The sequence below is a fragment of the Neoarius graeffei genome, chromosome 21 (genome assembly GCF_027579695.1).
Source record: "Neoarius graeffei isolate fNeoGra1 chromosome 21, fNeoGra1.pri, whole genome shotgun sequence".
Taxonomy (NCBI): domain Eukaryota; kingdom Metazoa; phylum Chordata; class Actinopteri; order Siluriformes; family Ariidae; genus Neoarius; species Neoarius graeffei.
This window is the reverse complement of record NC_083589.1, coordinates 10204411-10209577: the sequence shown is the minus strand read 5'-3', so window position 1 is coordinate 10209577 and position 5167 is coordinate 10204411.

Here is a 5167-nt window from a genome sequence, read left to right as displayed (position 1 = left end):
CATGGTCATTTATTACAGAGGTGGGGTTGTATGGTTCCTCTCTGAGTCTCATAGCTTTGACGCTCCTGAAGAACTCTCATGGTGACCTTTTGCACAACTCACTTAGCTCCCTACCATAGGTGTTCCAGGAGGCATTCTTTGCATCCCTCACTGCTCTCTTGCTATTTCATCTTGCAAGTCTATACTTCACATAGTCCTCCTCTAACTGTGACTTGACCCATGTATTGTATAGCCTCTTCTTTTCTTTTACTGATTCCTTCACATTGTCATTCCACCATATTGTGGTCTTTCTCTTTCCCTTACTGAGTTTATTGGCCCACATGTTTTCTTAATGGCATCAAGAAGGGTGTCTCTGAAGGTGCACCATGCTTCCTGTGCTGTCATCTGGCTGGTGTCCACCTGTTCCAGTTTTTCTGTAACTGTTCTCTGGGTATCTGCTTGGGCTTCCTCACTCCTCTGGAGTTTGTGTAGGTTGATCTGTGGATCTAACATCACTCCCCTTTTCTGTAGCCCTTTTACCTTTCCAGCTGTCCATATCACAACAGGTCAATGGTCTGAGTCGACACTAGCATTTGGAATTGCCCTAGCGTCATGTACTGTATTCATCTTTGATGTTCTCATTAGGATATAGTCTATCTGGAATGATATTGTCAGGTTGTTACACTTATACCATGTTTGTCTGTGGCTGGAATGGTGTTGGAAGAAAGTGTTTGTAATGAAGAGCTTATGTTCTGCACAAAGGCTCAGAAGTTGATGCCAGTTGTTGTTGCACTGTGCATTGGGGTCGCTGTAGGGACCCAAATATGCTGTCCAGGGTCTCTTCTTTTTCCTACCCTGCCGTTTAAGTTACCCATCACAACAACATCCTCTTCGTCTGGTACTTGGCCAAGGTTTTCTGACAGTTGTTCAAAGAAATCATCCTTTTCCTCATCTGTGTATGAGTCATTACATGGTGCATATACCTGAAAATAATTGGTGGGTCTGCTTTGTTCCCTGATCCTGATCTTGACAATTCATTCTGAAATATATAATGTCTCTGAGAGTTTTTTTGCTGTGTCAGGATGTAAGACAAACCCTATGCCATGCACTGCCCTCTGATGCTGGTCGACTCTGCTCCAGATAAGGATGTAGTTTGAATGTATTTCCTTGCAAACGTTGCCCTTCCTTCTGCAGTCCGCAATACCCATAACTGTGATTTTGTGCTGTACCATGAACTCTACAATCTCCGGCTCCTTATCTCTCACTCCACAAATGTTCCATGTTCCGATTTTCTCAAGCCTAGCCCTTGGTCCATGTCTTTGTCCTTTTCCATTCTCTGGTAGGTTTCTGTATAGATCTGTCCATCTTCCTCTCCTTTTTTGTCTTCGAGCAAAAGTTTATCTGCTGCTGGCTTGCTGGGCCTGTCGCAGCTTCACCAGAGCCCTGTTTGCCAGCCGAACTGTTTCCACCTCCCACGACGTGGACGCAGGGTTGGATTTTGGGATGCCATTCTTTCATAATTTCATTATAATTATTCTCTTCTAATTTTGATTTGGCCTCATTTTCTATCAAATTTGCTTCAGAAATGAAAGGGTTACTGTCCTGAAAACATTAAAATAGAATTATCCAATGAGATTTTTTTGTTTGTTTGTTGTCTCTAGGCTGAGAAAAGTTTAGAGCTGGCTCACTCACTAGTTAGGACTTCATTGCCGGGACAGAAGGCCATAGCAGTGTATGTTTATGTAGGAAGTGACAGATTAATTAACCAATCAGATTTTGTTTTATGGTGGGCTGGATCAAAAATGTATCTTCCTAGGCCTTTTCGAAAGTCAACTCGAGCTTAACTGCAAGTCAGCGCTGTTAGCACAACAATGAAGTAACCTTTCAGCTGGTGTAGTGCTCATCAACAGTGTTAGCGAATGCTAATAAACCGGTCAAGCCAGTGCTATCAAGAGTAAGTAGCACAGGCTAACAACCGAGAAACTAAGATTTCTGTCCCCAGACTTCTTACACGCACGCTCGCCATAGTATTTTTCATTTGTACTTAAGTATTCATTTCCCTATGCAATTTACTTAGTTACTTTTAAAATCAACGTCGACAACTACACACAACAGAGCTACCTGGCAGCCTGCTGCTAATCCCTTGCAAAATCATTTGCCTTGTTGCTTTTTTGGCGTGTCTGGCTAAGTTTTGGCTGACCTGAAGTCCCAGCTCTAATACTAATGGTTCACCACTGGTATCTACCCCTGGGATAGCCATATCATCCCATTAGCACACATAAGAAATTTCAGGGGTTTTTTTTAAGTTTTTTAATTTTTAATATGTGAATAATTTATAATTTGAGAAATATATAAATACATTAACAAACTGAACCAACTATTTTTAGACTAAAAAAACAGAAAGTAAACACAGCTGATTTGAGTCAACCAATGGGAGCAGCATGCGTTGAACTTTTGACCTTAATTTAATGTCCTGTTAACCAGAGTGCAATTTTTTTGGAACTTAGCATTAGTGAAGCATTATTGATATCATAATGGATTGTTTTGTACTTCATAAACATCCATGTGTGTAGACTCAATCAACAGACACATTGTTTTGTTATGAAGATATTGAATGGGTAAATTATTTTCCCCCTCCTTGTTCTTCTTCTACTAGCTGCTCCCGCTTCTCTGCGGGGTCGCTGCAGCAGTCAGTCTTCTCCAATGCCTGCAGCCTAATGTGTCTTCTTTCACCGCTCTGATGACCTCCATATCATCTCTGATGTTATCACTCCATCGCCTTTTGGGTCTCCCTCTCTTTCTCTTTCCTGGAGGTGCCATATACAACACCCATTTCCCCACATACTGATTGTCTCTTCTCTCGACATGGTCATACCAGCGTAGCTTTGCTGTTCTGCATCTGGTCAAAATACTCTCCACTCCCAACACATCTTGCACTTTCTCATTCTTCACATGGTCCAATTTTGTCCATCCACATGCCCACCTACAGTGCTCAGCATAAATGAGTACACCCCCTTTGAAAAGTAATATGTTAAACAATATCTCAATGAACACCAACAATTTCCAAAATGTTGACAAGACAAAGTTTAATATAACATCTGTTTAACTTATAACAGGAAAAAGTAAGGTTAATAATATAACTTAGATTACACATTTTTCAGTTTTACTCAAATTAGGGTGGTGCAAAAGTGAGTACACCCCACAACAAAAACTACTACATCTAGTACTTTGTATGGCCTCCATGATTTTTAATGACAGCACCAAGTCTTCTAGGCATGGAATGAACAAGTTGGTGACATTTTGCAACATCAATCTTTTTCCATTCTTCAACAATGACCTCTTTTAGTGACTGGATGCTGGATGGAGAGTGATGCTCAACTTGTCTCTTCAGAATTCCCCAAAGAAAATAATTTCTTTCCACCACAAAGGTGAAGGCTACAAGAAGATCAGCAAAGCTTTACTTATCAGTCAGAATACTGTCGCAAAAGTGGTACAAAAATTTAAGAAAGATGGAACTGCAACCATCTCACAGAGACGTCCAGGTCATCCATGGCAGTTAATACCTCGACAGGAGTGTCTTCTGATGAGAAGTGTTGAAGAAAATCGGCATGCAAGTTCACTGCAGTTATCTAAAGAAGTAGAAAGCCAAACTGGGGTGACTATTTCCCGTGACACAATACAGCATACACTGAAGAGGAATGGCATGCATGGATGCCGTCCATGAAAGAAGCTCTCCTAAAGCCCAGGCACAAAAAAGCCCAGCTAGAGTTTGCCAGGGCCCATGTTGACAAAGATGAAGACTACTGGGACTCTATACTCTGGAGTGATGAGACCAAGATAAATGTTTTTGGAACTGATGGCTTCAAAACTGTATGGTGTCACAAAGGTGAGGAACACAAAGAAAAATGCATGGTGCCTACAGTGAAACATGGTGGTGGCAGTGTCCTTATGTGGGGCTGCATGAGTGCTGCTGGTGTCGGGGAGCTGTATTTCATTGATGGCATCATGAATTCACGGATGTATTGCTCTATACTGAAAAAGAAGATGCTACCATCACTCTGTGCCCTTGGTTGTCATGCACTTTTCCAACATGACTAAACACACATCTAAAGCCACTGTTGGATTTCTGAAGAAGGACAGGGTGAAAGTGATTCAGTGACCAAGTATGTCTCCTGATCTGAACCCAGTCGAACACCTATGGGGAATTCTAAAGAGACAAGTTGAGCATCACTCTCCATCCAGCATCCAGTCACTAAAAGAGGTCATTGTTGAAGAATGGAAAAAGATTGATGTTGTAAAATGTCACCAACTTGTTCATTCCATACCTAGAAGACTTGGTGCTGTCATTAAAAATCATGGAGGCCATACAAAGTATTAGATGTAGTAGTTTTTGTTGTGGGGTATACTCATTTTTGCACCACCCTAATTTGAATAAAACTGAAAAATGTGTAATCTAAGTTATATTATTAACCTTACTTTTTCCTGTTATGAGTTAAACAGATGTTATATTAAACTTTGTCTTGTCAACATTTTGGAAATTGTTTGTGTTCATTGAGATATTGCTTAAAATGTTACTTTTCAAAGGGGGTGTACTCATTTACACTGAGCACTATACACATCTTCATCTCCACTACTTCAAGTTGTTTTTCTTGTTTTCCTGTTAGGGTACAGTCTCCATTGCATACACAGCATGGCTGGTTGTACTACTATGCTGTAGATCTTCCCTTTAACTTTCCCTGGGACTTTCTTGGCACACAGGATCTCCGTCATTTTCTTCCAGTTCCTCCACCCAGAGTCTACCCTCCTCTTCACTTCTTTGTCTGATGTTCCTGTGTTGGTCAGCATACTGCCCAGATACTTAAATTCTTGGGCCTTTGGAACTTGTGTGTCTCGCAGCCAGATGTTGTCAGCTTCTGTCCCATGCAGGCAGAGGTACTCTGTCTTGCTTCTTGATACATTCATCCCCTGGGATTCATCCCCCGGGATTCCAGCATCTCCCTCCACTTCTCTAGGTCTTATAAATTTATTATGGATACAATTAGTTCATATGTTTAAGGTCGTTATTTTTCTGTAAAGCTGCTTTGTTGCAACAAACAGGGAATAACAGCACACAGGGGGAATCCACTGTGGCTCTCTGACCCCACACCAGTCATGCCAGAAAGGATACATCCAGTGCCACAAACTTGAG